Genomic DNA, 16,624 nt, shown 5'->3' with positions numbered 1-16,624 from the left:
TTCTTTCTTCCTCTGCTCCATTGATCCTGGGCCTGTGGTAGGGCAAAATATCATGGTGGCAAAAGCATGAAGTCGAGACTGCTTACCCTATTGTGGAAATGAGAAAACAAACAGATGACAATCTGAGATGAGCTACTACTCCCAGAAACTTGTCTCCAGTAACCTACTTTCACCACATCCTGAAATTTCCAGCACCTCACAAAATCCCACTATCAACTGGAGACCTATGTTTCAGTACATGAGCGTTTTGGGAACATTTCCTACTGAAAGCATAACATAAACACACACACACACACACACACACACACACACACACTCACACATATCCACTCCTTAGGTATATGTGAAGTCTGGAAATAAATTGCTCAGAGGTCCCCCTCTAAAAAGCTATTTAGATTTTTTGAGTTTTCCAGGGGTAAGTTAAAAACAAAGGGAAAACAGTTCATCAGTTATGCCTCAAAAGGGGTCATATTAGTGTCTCATTCCAAGAACATAGCCTAAGAAAATGTACTGAAATGTCAACAAATATTTGTGCACTAAAATTTATATGACAGAAACTGCTGTCTGTCTTGCCAAAATCTCTCTTCTCCTTCTAGAGCAACTGAAGTGCCAAGAACATAGGTGATCAACTATGCTCATTTTTAACTTTCATTTGCTGTCTATGGCAGTGTGATTAAGAAACCCAAGACACAGTATAAGCCACTCCTATCCCAGGGTGACTTAGAAGCAGGCATACCCCAACCCTGTATCATTTTATTTTCCTGTGAATCTGAGTGTAGATGTTCTATGGATACAATTTTCAGCAACATTCACACAAAAAAACACATCTGCATTCTTATATGATTTTGTTAATTAAAACTGTGACCTGACTTGAGAGAAAAACTAATTTCTCTCTCTTTTTACATTTTAGTAGCCTATTTTTTTCTGCAGATATTGGCATTATTCCAACTAATGCACTGCACTGCAGCGTCATCAGTATTAGGAAACTATGAAAACAATCCTAGCATTAGGGAACTTCCAGAAATGGAAAGTGCTGTAGTCCTCATAAAGGATGCTTATAATAATTCAGAGGGTTTGCTACATAAGGTAAAATGAGAGAACAGGACATACACACATGTACAGTGTATTATTTAGGATGCAAAGGAAGACACATTAATATTTAAGATGTCTTAGTGGCTGTCCTTAGGTAAATAAATTATGGGGGAGCTTTTCTCAACGGATTATTTTTGTAATTTGTAATTTTTCTACAAAAAATTTCAATTTTTCTAAAAATTATAACTATAATAATAACATTCATGATTATAGTAATGAAATCATCACAAGTAATTATATGAAAACTTGAAAAGGAATGCAAAGATTACAGAAAAATACTGACCATAGTGAGGCTACATACAAAGCTTCTAGAGAAAACATAGAATGCAACTGTGTAAAAACTGTTCCTGCCTTTAGATGTGGACCAGAAAAGGAAATGACAAAGGATACATAGTTGCTGTGTTGGAGGCCTTAGGATGTTCCCTTGTTGGAAAGCTTTCCTTCCCTCTAAACCAATAAAACCATGGCAATTTAACCTAGTTATTTTCAAATGCTTTTACTTCCCAGGGTTGATTTATCTCACCACTAAGACTTTATTCTCAGATGTGCATAAGACTTTTGAAGATCAGGTAACTCCAGTGCTATCGTTTAGAATGTTTTGAGTTTTTTCTTCAACTTAATTTACCCTGGACCAATCACTTCTTCAGATTCCAGACAGGGTAATCTGAAAGACAAAAAGAAGCATTGGTGGTGGCAAGTTTATTTAACCTAACATTGTGCTGGCTATTTGCCTTCATCTCTGTTCTTTGTGGGTACTACGATTCAGCTAACAGTTCAGGGCTGTTTACAATCTAATAAAAGTGATGATGCAGGCATGCAGGCTTATCCTCTGGGAGCTGGTGATGGGCTTTTGGCAATGGCATATCCTTCTGCAACGTTGGCTGCTTAAAGCCTATTAGTGGAATGCCACATAGACCGAGAGTGTTTTACTTGGAAAAGAACACATAAGCCTTACTGCTTTCAGCATATGTTCCTCCAAACACCCCACACAGTGCTAAAATGCTGCAAACACACCCTGATTTCCCCTGCACCCATTTGAACTCTGTGAGTAGCCATCTGCTACCTCTCTCCTCCCAGGTGTTGATCCATCCCAGCTCAGTTGAAATGAAAATTGACAAATCCTTTTTGGCCGAACAAGCTGAAAGGTAATGATGGAACTGTTTGTGATGTCTACCTAAGCAAGAAAGAGGAAATTCAGGCATCCTTTTTAGCTTGCATCTTGTTTGTGTGATTGCTCTTGTGCTGCAGAGGAAGGTCACTGCCTAGCTACAACAGATCACCCATGGAAAATTTAGGAGGAACTCTCCTAAATGACACCTAGTGAGATCAAGCACACACTAGACCCTGAAAATGGAAATTTCATTTTCTTTGAGCCATTCTTTTTTAGAAATCTCTTTAAATAGAAAGTGGTTATGTCTAGAGTACTCTAGCAATGTGTTCATTGCACACAAGAGAATTTATATTGAATAGATTGATTTAAAAAATAATATTTAGATTATTGGCTGTACCCCAGTAATTTGAGGGGGAAAATACTATCAAACCAGGCTAATCTGAACTTGTCTTTTGTTTTAAAGGAAGAAAAAAGTTCTAGATTTATTAAGGTGAGTTCTGCTGAGTCAGAAATGCTACCTATGGCTTGGTGCAAATATCGACAATTTTTCGAGTACTTGAAAGGGCATAATGCTGATATGTCACATAGTTGAGAGAATCCAAAGCTTTAAGAATAATCTTGCTCTAACTTGGAGGTAAATTTGCCTTAAATTCCTACTTATGTAAGTCTAGCATTCCTTAGCAAAAGTGTATGTCAGTAATTTGCCTTCTGTATGCTCAGGCTCTTCCTTTCCATCCTCCCAGGGCTTAGCACTTCCCCTGCACTCTGTGACTCCAGCCTCTTGTTCTGTTAAGGAACGACGCTCTCTGAAGGATCTGACACCTCCAGGCAGCTGTAGCCATGTTAGAAAAGTTGGAAAGTCAAAGATTATTTAAAGAAAGGATCTATCTATCCTTGTCTAAAACAATTCTAGTCATCTGTCACTAGATGGGAGAAGCAATGTACTTTTCGAATTGTAACACTGAAATCTTATGGCTTGAGTATATTTTGAGGCTACAGATAATGCTATAGGCACAATACTCCTGAGGTAGGTTCAGAGAAAATATTTCAACAGTATTTCATCATTCCCGCCCTCTCTGGTGAGTCTCAAGCGCTGATGGAATTCTGGAAAACTGTGGTCAGTTTTCCTGTGTGTTCATCACTTTGAACCCGCTACATTGGTTTATCCATTGATTATGACTTATATCTAATGTTGGCCAATAAACTGTCCTCATTATAAAGAATCTAACTCTGAACTTAAATTCCAGGCAGAAATTCATAGAAACTGATTACTTGGCATTAAAAGTATATTCTCCCTGGAAACTCAAAAGAAGGTAAATTCATCACTGACAGGGTGGGACTTGTCAAGGTGAAGAGAAGACCTCGAGACAGATTTCACTGTGATCACCAGTTTCCAACCTGTCTGAGGGAGTTTATAAAAAAGGAGAATGTTCCATCCTCAACCCCACATAACAAAGGAACTTTTCATGATCACGTTTCTCTCCCGGGAGTGCAAGCTCTTCCAAGCACACCACACCCTTGAACTATGCAGGCCAACAAGAGTTAAACTGGGATTCTTTTAAAGTCCCAAGAGGGACTAATGCTGCCAAGTTTTTCCAGTGGAAAGTTTCAGATGTTTCTATTTCTGGTTTAATGGCAAGAGCCCTCCACTTTCCTCTCTGTTACCCTCATATGCTTTTTTGTGTTAGTTCAGGTTGAAATAAAAGTATTAGCCCTTAAATACATAAGAAGGATAGTGGTAAAATCTAAGGGTCTTACTTGTTCATGCTTATGTAGATTTTTTTAATTACTCAATAGGTCATTATCCCTCTGCCTCATCTCTTTTCCTACAAGGGAATTTGGCTTCCCAACTCCACCCATTGCTCTCATTTCTATTTCCCTGGTTGCTTTACCATCTCCCCACCTCCCAACCCATCTACCCTGCCACCACTTTGAAGGTCCATTGCAACACTTTAAGATCAATAGTTCTCCTCAGACCCATTCCTTTGCTTTGGGATCTACGATGATGACCCTTTCTCCTAGTTTATGTTCCAGGATTTCAGGAGTCCACATTTTCAAAAAAGACCCAGAAAAAAAAATGAAATACTTTGTTAGAATAGCCTGAAACATTTCTACAGAAGGAAGACATTTTTGTGTCTGTGTGAGGAAAGCTCAAAAGCTTTAACTTTCTGGCCCCTAACAGTTCCAAATTCTATATGGAGTGGCAATTACAAGTGAGGCCCTCAGTGCCCTGAGGAACCTGGCACAGTGAGTCCTATGACTGTTCGATGAATTCTTGATGAATTCAGCTCTCTTTAAAGCAAAGCCTGAGCTGAGACCTCCAGGGAAAGCCAGTGTTGATGTTTTGAGAAAGTTAGTGAGAAATAGTGACAAGCATTTGTCTGTCTCTTACTGTGCTTGCTCCATCTGTTCTCCTGAGCTTGAGAGCGACTCTGCAGGCTGATGACATGCTTCTCAGGACAGTGCTTTTCCTCATCAGAGAGCAAGGGGAAGTTACCGCTGAAAGTGCCTTGTCCTGTTGAAGCTGAGGTGTGCCATCGTTCACCTTCCCAAGGTAACACTGCTTGAAAGAACTATGTCTAGAAATGAGCTTCATTTTCATGTATTCAGAAATGTTCTAACACGCTGGCAAAAATAAATCACACCTTTTCTAGATTCAACTCCACTCTAAATAAGGAACCTAGATGAGAGTTTGCACAAAGCTAATTAAAGATACTAGTCTTGTCATCTGTCCTTACTCTATAGTCACCTTGCCGGAAGAAGACTTTGCCTATAGAATTGTCTACCAATTACTCAAGCATAGGAACAGGAAGGAAGGACTACTCAATGCCTCAAACTTGCCTAGCACACAGCTCTTAGGTTTGCCACTCAGGGAGCTTTTTTTCCTTTGCCACCACTCTCAATAGACCAACAAGGGAAGGGAAGCTGCGCATCTCATGAAAGAGGCCCTTAGGTAACCCCTTTGGTGAATGGGATAATAGCTCTACCCAAAAAAAAAAAAATTAACTCAAGGAAACTAAATTGTGACATATCAAAATACGACAATGAGATAAAAATCCAAATATAAAATGCCACTCAGAATAAATACCAAAGGAAACAGACATGATTTAATTGTGCATGCCTAATGGCCTAAGAGGCCAGTTATAATATTAAAAGGGGTTACCGAAGTTAACAAAGGAAGGAAATAACTGAAGCAAGGAATCTTCTGGGAAACAGCGAGCACTAATAAGAATGCAAACTGTTCTTAGGAAGACTTCGGCCACCTCCATATTGATGCTGCATCCAGTGGAAACTTCTCCACCTCCTTACTTTATAACTCAGGCATATCTAACAGGCCTGAACACTTCTTTTTGTTATTCCTTACTGCCTTGCCTGGAATGACACCACACTCGGCAATTACTCCTTCCTGGTCCTCTTTGCTGAGACCTCTCTTCGTCCCCCCCCCCCCCAACTGGGAGAAAGCTCCATTCTGAGCCCCCTTTCTTTGTAATATGATGATAGCATAATAGTAGTTGAGAGAATTAACCCAGAATGCTAACTACTTAGTTTTGAATTCTATCTGCTACTCACTCAGTGTGAAGTTGGGCAATATGCTCAAACTTGTCAGCACTTCAAGCTCCTTGCTTATAACGTAGAAATAATCCTATAGCCTATCTCTTAGCATTGTTGTAAAGATTATTGGTGTTCATGCAGATATAAAAGACTTTGAACAGTGCCTGGAACTTTATACAGGTCTGTTAGCATTGTTATTAGCATTATCTTAGTCACAGTATTATCATCACCATCATTATAATTCTTGTCTCCATACTCTTATTTGGGTAATCTTACTTGTTTTCATAATATTAAATGGCATTTATCAGTAAATTAACCTTAAATCTGATCTTTCCCATGACCTTTGTATTAGTCAAGATTACCTACTCCCCCCCCCCAAAAAAAAACAGAAAAAAAAGGAGACAAAACAATGAGAGAGAGAATTCATTCTGGGATTTTCCTGATACGATTGTGGCCTTGACATGTCATCACATGCTATTCAGGCTAGAAAAGCAGGCTGGCCAGTGGAAGAAGGAAGTTTGAGTCAGAAGTCATGAGAACTAGGAAGCCAGTGGTTATGTTCCCACTCTGAGGCTGAAGGCCTAAGAACTAGGGACTCTTGCTGCGTCTGAAGGCTCAAGAACCAAGGTCTCTAATTTCTACCAGCAAAATGAATACTTTAGTTCAGAAGAGAAAGTAAACTCATTCCTCCTTGGCCTTGTTTTTCTTTCCAAGCTTTCGGTAGGTTGAATGGTATATGTTCATATTGAGTGAGGATGGATCCTCTGTACTCATCTATCGGTTCAACTGTTAACCGCTTCCAGAAGCACCCTCCCAGACATGCTCAAGAACTGGATTTCATCAGCTGACTGAGTGAGCGTGGCTTAAAGCCAACAAGATGACATAAAATAAACTCTGCTCACCTCTTGACTTACTTGTTCAACTCTATTTGATTCTTCTCTGACTTCTAGTAGTCACATAAAACTGAGCATAAATACAATTTTAATTTTAATTATAGCATACCACACAATATCTCAAGTGGCTTCCAAAATTACAAAGAATATAATTGTTACTCCTTAACCTTAAATATAGCTATAGGCTCTGAGCATGCTCACATTAGTCAAAAATGTTTAACAGGAATATAAAAGGTCTCATACATTAGGCACGCACCTGTCTTCCCAACCCCATTTTCTACCTCTCTCCTCGTAAGTGTCAAGCTTCTTGGACTCCTCTGTCTTCTTTTACTACTTTGATTTTTTTTCTCAACTCAAGGACCTTATTTTGACTGGTCTCTCGCTTGCTTCATAGAATGATCACCTCCTGCCTTTTCATGTAGCTGTCTCCTGCTTAACCTTGATTCATCAATATCAACATCATTTCTATAAGGGCCTCTCTTGATAATCAATTCTATCTAAATAAGTAAGTAGCTTTCTAGTCACTCTCTAATTAATGTCACGTTTCTTATTTACTCATTTTTGTCCTTTCCCACATTAGATTGCAATTTGACAAGGAAGAAACTCTATTCCATGTACAGCCAAAACTAATAGACAGGTGAGTAAATGAAAGAATGGATGGGTAAGTGAATTAATGAATGAAAGCATGTAGTGAACACCCCTACTATGTTATACGCTTTATAAAAAATATCATCTTAAGTAATTGTCAGGATCAGGCTGTACAGTTTCTCTTATTTTCATTTTGGAAAAGAAGAAACTGTGATTCAATAATCATACAATTTTACCAAGATCATATAACCAGCAAATATTCGAGTCTTTCCATTTAAAAGCCTTATATTTTCTACTTGAGCAAAATCATTCTTTATTCACTCAACTATTATTTAGTGTGTAGTTTGCACCAAACACGATATAAGATCCTCCTAACTATAGTATGAATTAAATGCCACTCCTGCCCTGCATAGTTTTCAATGAAGTTGTGAATATAGACAAGTAATTGTATAACAAAATTGTGACAAAGGATGTTATCTTAACTTTATTTGGGAAAAGGGAGGCAAGGGAACACAGGCTTTCAGGATTTCTGTTCCAACTATGCACCTTCTTTAGTATAGAATTGGAGACAAAAATGCTTAAGCTATCAGTGCTTCTGTGCTTCTATTTCTTTGTAAAATGGGAATGGCAACTTACTGTATAATCTTACAGAGTGATAGGACAGATCAAGTAAGTTAATCCATCTAAAGCATGTGGTACATAAGCACTCAGTAAATGTTTGCTGCTGTCATAAGACAGTGAACAACACTGAAAAATCAGTGACCGGTTTATTTAAAGTTTCACAGAGAAACGGAAGCACAGCATGTGTTCTATTTTTCAGAAATGGTAGCTATCATGGTCAGCGAGAACTGAAAGGGTAGAAGCCTAGAAGGCTGGGGAAGGCCATTTTCCTTCCAGTCTATTTCAGGCTCATCAACCTAATCAAAATTTATTCAGAAGCGTGACCCTGTGAACTTTGTTCTTTCTTGAAGCCGAAATGTTTTCACATGCATCATGTGCTTCCAGTGATGTGCCCAGAATATCAAAGACATATTAAATGAGGCTGCAGAGAGACTCTGAGACAGCAGAGGAGCTGCGGGTAAGCTGGCAGACATGGAGACACGGCGGGGCATGAGGAAGAATGTCCCATATGCACCAAGTCTCTGTCCAACTGACTTGTGGCTGCCTGGGGAAGACAGGGAGAAAGCCAAAGAGAAAACCAGGCTCCAAGGAGATGGGCACTGCCACTGATTTAAGACAGTTGGGAGCCGGGGAAAAGAAGATGAAGAGAACTGGAAGCTGAACAGATAGAAAGCAAATTTAAAATTTTACAAAATAACACTCCCAATTAAACCAGCGTTCTGCAACTTCACAAAGTCCTAGAAATCATCTAAGAGTTCTTTCAAATTACACTTGTCATGCAAGTAGCCTACTTAGAAGATTGTTAGCATCTGTAACTTTTGTAGACACATTTCGGAATGATTCCAGTGAAAGGGCCACACGAAAGAAAGATTGCTGGTAGGCCAAGGAATGCGTTTATCCATAACCGTAGATCACATCAAAGAGTTGAAGAGAGAAAGGAAGGGACAAGCCAGAAGCCCAGTTTGTAACTCTAGAGAGAAAGGCAGGCCTGATGTTTGGCTCTGTAAGCTCGCAAAGAGAATTTTTAATGTCTCATGATGCCTCTTGCTTGACAACATCTGCGAGAAGTGGCCAACACAATGTGACATTTTTGGTATCTAGAATCAGCACATAATTCCTTCCTGGAGTCCTTGCTCTGTTTCCTTGGGATGTGGCAGGGTTTGATGATGACGGTAACTGGTGTGTGGGGCCTGCCTTGCTTTTTATGCATTCGTGATTACAATTTGTATGCAGACTTTATAGCAGTTCCCTGCTTCCTGAGAGCAGCCATCAGAGTGCTAATGGTAAGGAGGAAAGAGGAGGGACACAAGCTAACTGAGTTCCAAAGATCACAAATCCAAAGCAGCACCTTAGAGACCAACTGCCATCTAGAAAATAAAGGTTTACCTGGCATAGAGATCTGGGTCCCTAAAGCTCCACACTTAAGAGATCCCTGTGTTTTGTTCCACCAAAGAAAACCAGTGACCTGAAATGTTTCTTTAGTGCCACTAAACAACACAAATTAAACAAAAAAAAACTTTATGATTCATGTCAATTTTCTCCATTTTGTTGCAATATATTATTACTGTGTCAGGAGGGTACAGAGAAAAGAATGCGATTTTTTTTTATGACAGTAGGCTACTGGTCTGCATAATTTCTGTGTGGCACAGATACTTCCCAAACGGATTCAAGTGAAAATAAAGATTTCAAAAATAACATCCTTTGCAACCACCAAGGACCATGCTGATCTGTGTGACCTGTGCTGCCATCTGAGGCCATGGTGATGTCTAGGCCCACATGGCCTTGGAGGTACACGTCTGGGTTCTTGGGCCTCCTCTAGCTGGGGGCTGTGGTCATGGTCTGTGTTGTCTCTAGAAAACGTGTGGGAGCCCATGATACATGCTCCTGCTGATTATGAAGAGCAGGGAAGCTACTTTCTGCCATGATGGCAGACACAAAGTTGAGAGTGAGGGATATGGGAGGTTTCCCCTGCTCCCTAAAAGAAAAGTAATGGCCCAGGTAGGAAGCCATCGATGAGAACTCTTAAAACATGTGATAAGAATGCTAAAGTTAGCTTTACACAGTTGATGGCTTCTAGGGAGTGTGCAGGATAGAAACCACTTGATGTTATTTGAGCAACAGGCCATTGAGAGTTTGACCATGCTCCAGTGAGTATATGCATCACACAGATGAGACTCTTTTTTGTTTATTTAAATTTGGTTTTTGGGTTTTTTTTGGGGGGGGTAGGGGTCACAGGGGTAGAGCAGGGTTAGACATGGAAGGACTGGGAAATGAGTGTGATCAGGGCACATGATATGAAATTGTCAGAGAACCAATATATCCTCTGGCTGACATCAGAAGTCAGAATAGCTAGCCAATGCAGGGACTGTGGGCAGCAACAGACACAGTACAATGCAAAGGAGGGAAGCCAGGAGAAGTGCCCTGAGAGCAGCCTCCTCTCTGTCCCTAATGCTGTAGGGGTCTGAACCTCAGGCCAAACCTCTATCATATATATAACATTCTTAATGGAAGAACCAGCTGATTCAGGCCTTTCCATGTGAGGATGCTAAGAGCCTCTGAATGAGTCAGTCAAATTGACTTGCACTCACTTCTCCTTTCCTTGCCATTCCAACATGTCCCTAATCGCCACTCATTCCATGCCTGGACCTTCCTCCAAGCTTCTTTCCTTGAGCAGTACCTCACAGCCCCAGTTTTTCCAGACACTTCTAGCTTGATTCGATGTTTTGGTTGTTGTTAAGTCCTTTCTCTGTGCCAGCCACTGTGCCAGGTACTTTACACATGGTATATCACTTAATCCCTGAAGTTCTCTTGACGCTTCCTGCCCTTGCGCTCAGCACACAGGCAAAACTTTCCTATGGCGTATCCCATACTGTCAGGGCCTTTCTTGAACTGCCAAGGTAGCAGCAAATCATCTGTCGAATTCATCTGTGCTCAGATGTTAAATGACACCCCTCAAATCACACTGTGTAGACATCTGTAAACTCCTACTTAGCCTATTGGAAACCTAGGGTTTGCCCAAGGGTCTGATTCAGCATTCTTCAAAATAATAATATCCTCTATTTCTATAACTGGTAAAAAAAAAACCCTTTCACGTAATTACCCATTATTATCCCTTCCCTGTGTTGAGGTGTTAATGAGGACTTGATCCTCTGTCATATAAATACAAAGGCATATTTTAAGGTAGCCTTTAGCTGTTCCAAATTGGATCCCTGACCTGTTGTTCCTTTTCAGGATCCTGCCCTGCTCTAAAAAATCTCCTCTCCTCTAGCTGACATCAGAAGTCAGAATAACCAGTCAATTCAGGGACCGCGGGCAGCAACAGACACAGTACAATGCAAAGGAGGGAAGCCAGGAGAAGTGCCCTGAGAGCAGCCTCCTCTCTGTCCTGTACCCTAATGCTGTAGGGGTCTGAACCTCAGACCAAACCTCTACCCTAGCCATTCACAGCATCTGCTGCAATTTCTGCCCAGGCTGAGAAGCTCTGCTTTCATTTCTTTGCCTTCACCCACCACCAGCACAATCTACACTTTGGAAGCTGATCCAGCTAAAGCTATACCCATGTGTTTTACCAAGAGATCAAAATACAGTGGTTTCATTACCCCAAAGAATGTTCCTTGAGGTTCCACTGCGCTCCCAACACCACCAGCCTGACAGTATGTGCTTGCAAAAGAGGAGAAGAGGAACTATATCTATTCTAGCAGTGGATTGTCACTGAAAAGATCAACTAGCTGGAAACAGAGGTTAAAGCTCAAGGGGGCAGGATTAAGAGAAAAGTCTGAGGTCATATGTATATTAAACTTCAGCATATTCTTTGGAGGAATCATTAAAATGCAAATTAGTGGGCTCCACCCCAGAGTTCCTGATTCAAAAGGATTCTCTTTAACAAGTTCCCCAGTGATGCTGATGCTTCTTTCTGGTCCAGGGACTATGTATGCTTTGAGAACTACTGTTCTAATCTATTCCATTACATTTCACAGATTGGAGAACTGAGTCTAAGTCTCCTAGCAATAGTGGAGAGGGTGCCTGAACTGACCTCCTATAATCATATTGGTGACTACCCTAACCGTCGTCATAAAACCTTCATCCAGTAACTGATGGAAACAGATGCAGAGATCCAGAACCAAGCACCGGGGTGAGATCCAGGAATCCAAAAAAGGGAGGAGGAATTGTAAGAGAGGGTCAAGATAATTACAGGGGAACCCACAATGACAGCTTACCTGATCCGGTGGGATCTCATCACCTCTGGATCAACAATAAGAGAGCCTGCATGGGATCGACCTAGGCCTTCTGCATATGCATGACAGTTGTATAACTTGGTCTGGTTGTGGGACCCTTAGCAGAGAGATCAGGACCTGTCCTTGGCACTTGACCTGGCTTTTGGGAACCTATTCCCCATGTTGGGATGGTCTGCCTAGCCTGATGCAGGGAGAGGAGATTGGTCCTGCCTCAACTTAATATGCCATGATTTATTGACTCCCATGGGAGGCCAATTTCTTTCTTAAAGAAGGAGTGCATTGGGGGTAGATGGGAGGTATGGAGAGAGAATGGAAGGAGGGGGGGAAGGAACTAGCTGGTGTGTAAAATAATTGAAAAATTAATAATAATAAGGAGGGGGAGGATAAGGTGAAGAAGAGGAGAAGGAAGGGAAAGACACAAATATAAAGTCTACAGTCTATACCTTTAGTGATGGCTATAGTCCAACGATGAGTAAGATGGGATTGGAAAGTCTGAGTTTAAAAGTCAGTATCACTTACTAGTTGGTTGATCTTAGGTAAGTTTTACGAAATCTGCTTGTTAGTCCCTACATCAGGAAAGTGGAGTTGTGATCTGCAGTGGGTCACTCCATCTGTGAAATGGACTAGTGATAACCTCTTGTTTGGGGTTATTATGAGACTATAGTTGGATAATGTATGTAAAAGCACACACAAGGAAACTCTTAGCCCTGTGCCTTACATAGTAACTGCTCAGGAAATGAAAGACACTATCGTCACAGTCAAATGATATATTGTTGGCTGAGGAAAGCTGAAGTGTCCCCAATTGGGAAGATGCCAATAACCATAACTCTGTAGACTTTTCTTTATCCTCTCTTCCTTCTCCTCAGGAGTTCTGCCTGTTGGATTTGGAAGCAATAATGGACCCTGTAGGGACCTATCTACCTCAAGAAGAAACAAACTGTCTCCTCACTGCTATAAAATCTCTTGTGGCCTAGACCTACAATTTTCTTGCGTTTCTCATATTTTCATGGGAGTTCCTGCCTAATGCTGAACCCAGCATTAAGAAACCCACTTGGCAAATACAACTATGCCATTGTTTTCCATCACTTCCATCAGAAATAGTGTCCTCTTGATCTCTACACTCATTACCACTTTGTCTCCCTTCGATAGTTCAAAACTAGGAGATAAGAAAAAGGTACAGTTGTGATAGTCACCCTGAACCTCTACATTATAATTTTTGTTCCTGAGTGATGGGGGAAAAACTTATTCACTCTGAATCCACTGTGTTGGCTTTATTATATTGAAAATGTCTTCAGGGTTATTTCACTTCTTCCATTTTTTGTTGATTGTTCCAACTATATTATGTACATAGAAGAGATCATACATAATACAGTTCAAAAATTTTAAAGTACAAAAGATACACAGGAAAACACTAATTCCTCTCTACATTCTTTCCTTTCAGTCTCCTTGCTTCTCTGCCAGACGCATCCTTGGCTATCACTTTCGTATGTACCACTCAAGATACCTAAACATTGTCTATACATGTGTGTGTGCTCATGTGTATGTGTGCGTGTGCAGGCATTTCTCAGGAGCACACATACAAATGGTAGCTTGCTTCATTGTGGCAGACTTTTACTGAGATATACAAAAAAGCGCATAGGTAGTAAGCACATGATTCAATGAATTCTCACAAACTGAACACACTCATGTTACCAGCACCCAAGTAAACAGAACTATAAGAAGAGCCCTTCCATGAGTAAGGATTGTAAGAACCACAAGGGTCAAGGCATCACAAGAAAATGGCCCACAGAATCATATGTGCCCACAGGGAAAGACAATCAAGGAGTCTATATGAGTCTGACCTAGGTCCTTTGAATATATGTTATGGCTGAGTGGCTTGATGTTCCTGTGGGACTCCTAACAGCGTGGAAAGGATTGTCTCTGACTCTTTTGCCTGCTTTTGGGACCCTTTTCCTCCTACTGGATTGCCTTGCACAGCTGTAATATGAGAAGATGTGGCTAATTTTATTATAACTTGATATGTCATATTTTGTTGATATCCCTGGGAGGTCTGCCCTTTTCTGAAGGAAAAGGAGGAGGAGTGGATCTGGAGAAGAGGGAGTAGAGAGTGAGGCACTGAGCAGAGAAGCGGGAGGGGGATTGCAGTAGAGATGCAATATATGAGAGGATAGATAGATAGATAGATAGATAGATAGATAGATAGATAGATAGATAGATATGAAATTTGGAAAGAAAAAAAGAAGAGCCCTTTCTTCACTACTTTTTTCCCTTATATTTTTTCACTACAAGGAGAAAACCTTTTACATTGAGTCAGTTATTTACATACCCTGTCCTCACTGCCTTGGGTTGACTTAGAGAATCAAATTGGCATTCTCAGCTTTCATTTGAAGAAAACAATCTCTTATTCATAAGCTATGTGACTCGAACACCATGTAAATGCTTTCCAGCATCATGTAAATATGTCCTGTGCATTCACTGGAATTACCTATGCAAGAGTCAAAGCCATGCAAACATCTTCCTTTCATTTTCATTGCAAGCTGCATTCCTTCTAGAGTAACACCAGCAGGTGGACAACAGCGTTTCTTACAACACTAAAGAAAATAACTAAGGGTCCCCAAATGGAAGGTTATGGGATAGAAGTTTGCTAAAGTCAGCTGATAATATTCTTACTTATTCTCCTGATCTTCCTAATCTTGTCATCATGCATAGCGCACCAACCTTCCCATACATTCAAACACACACACTAATACACACATGCTCACACACTCTCTCACACACACATGCTCACACACACACACACACACACACACCGACTCTCACATACATACACACACTCACACACCCTTACATGCACTCATACACGTATACACACTCACACACTCTATTACACACACACTCACACATTTTCAAACACACTCACTCATACATACACATTCCTACTCTTACACTCTCACACACACAAACACATTTACAAATACAATCTACCAAGACCATTTAGAGTTGCTCATATGTATTTTGAGGTTCACCTCTTGGTATTTGCTAACCTCTCAGGGCACTCATCCCAGGAGAAGCCTGATTCTTTCACTCTCAGAAACCACCCGTTGCCTGTAGTTCTTCTATGGGGGAAGCCTTGTGAGATATTCCCTGTCCATGGTGGTATGTCAATTGGTGATACTAATTTTTAAGATCTTGTTAAGGCAAAGGTATTGTAGAGATTTCCTGGGTGCAGCTTCCCTGTAATATATAGATGGCATTATCTTGCAGCATACATCCAATCCTGGTCCTCTGGACCTTATAATATTTGTGCCCCTTCTTCCTCAATGTTCCCCAAGCCTCAGTGTAAGGGTTGTATAGTAGGTGTATGTACTGAAACTGGGCACTACAAGATGAGTTCTCCACATTATGACTAATTGTGGCTTTCTTTAGTGATCTCTATCTGCTGCGAAAAGAAATTCTTGATGAAGGGCGAGAATTGTGGTTATATCTGTGTATAAGTATTTAGAATGCATTATATTGCATTATACTGGTTTAGTAAAGTGGCAGTCGTAGCTTCTCCTCTGAGTTCCATGGCCTCATCAGCCATGAACACTGAACTAAGATTAAAGTAGTAGGCACAAATTTTCTCCTGTTTAGCAGGGCTTGAATCCAACTAAATGGCTGTTGGTTACTTCCAATATGTAAGAGCAACTCATGCACCCTTGCCAGTCTGATCATTGTTGTTCAAAGGCACTGCGGCTGGGTAGAAATATTAATTGTCTCCATTGACAACTTGAATAGCTACTTCCAGTACCATGAGAACTAGTCTTCAGGGAGAAAGAGTCCACGTAGGCTTGATTACTCTGAATCACATGTTCAAATTGCATGATGTTTTAAGCAATCAAAACGTGCCTTTAGCCTCGAGGAAGAAAGCAATAGCCTATATGCTTATGTGTGTCTGTAGGGGGAGGTCTCTTGGCCTTCCATGACAAACAGTCTAAAAGGAGGCTTCCTAATTCTGGTGCTGAGATTTTTGTTTTATAGTCTGCCTTATGTGTTGTGCCTCTTCATCAGTTCCATACTGAAGGAAGCAAAGAAAAGGTGGGGTTTTTAACCACCACTTTAAATCTCTATTGTTATCCCTCACCCACGCTTTCTAGACCTTGTTAAGTAGTGATGACATAAATTTATTTAGATGAACAGAAAAAGTACAAATGATAAACACACAGCTCAGTGAAGTTTTACTCTTCTTCTTCTTTCCTTCCCTGTAGTTACATTGGCTTCCTTTCTATTCTTTATAGCTCTGTTTGAAATGTCCTTTCTTCTTAATAGTATAGGCCACCTCCTGAGACCCGCTAGGCTTATGTTAGGTGCTACTTTCCCAGAGACACATTTTGTAGTCAATGCTTCTTTTCTGTAATATTCTTCAAAACACTTTATTAACAAATTATATTTTATTACTTTTGCCTTGACTGCTCTAGTAGGAAGCCAGCTCAGTGACAGCAGTGATTCATCTCATTTGCTCACCACTGTATTTCAGCAACAGAACATTGTAT

This window comes from Microtus oregoni, unplaced genomic scaffold (genome assembly GCF_018167655.1).
Source record: "Microtus oregoni isolate MIOR12 unplaced genomic scaffold, Mior012 000050F_004, whole genome shotgun sequence".
NCBI lineage: Eukaryota > Metazoa > Chordata > Mammalia > Rodentia > Cricetidae > Microtus > Microtus oregoni.
This window is presented reverse-complemented; position numbering follows the sequence as displayed.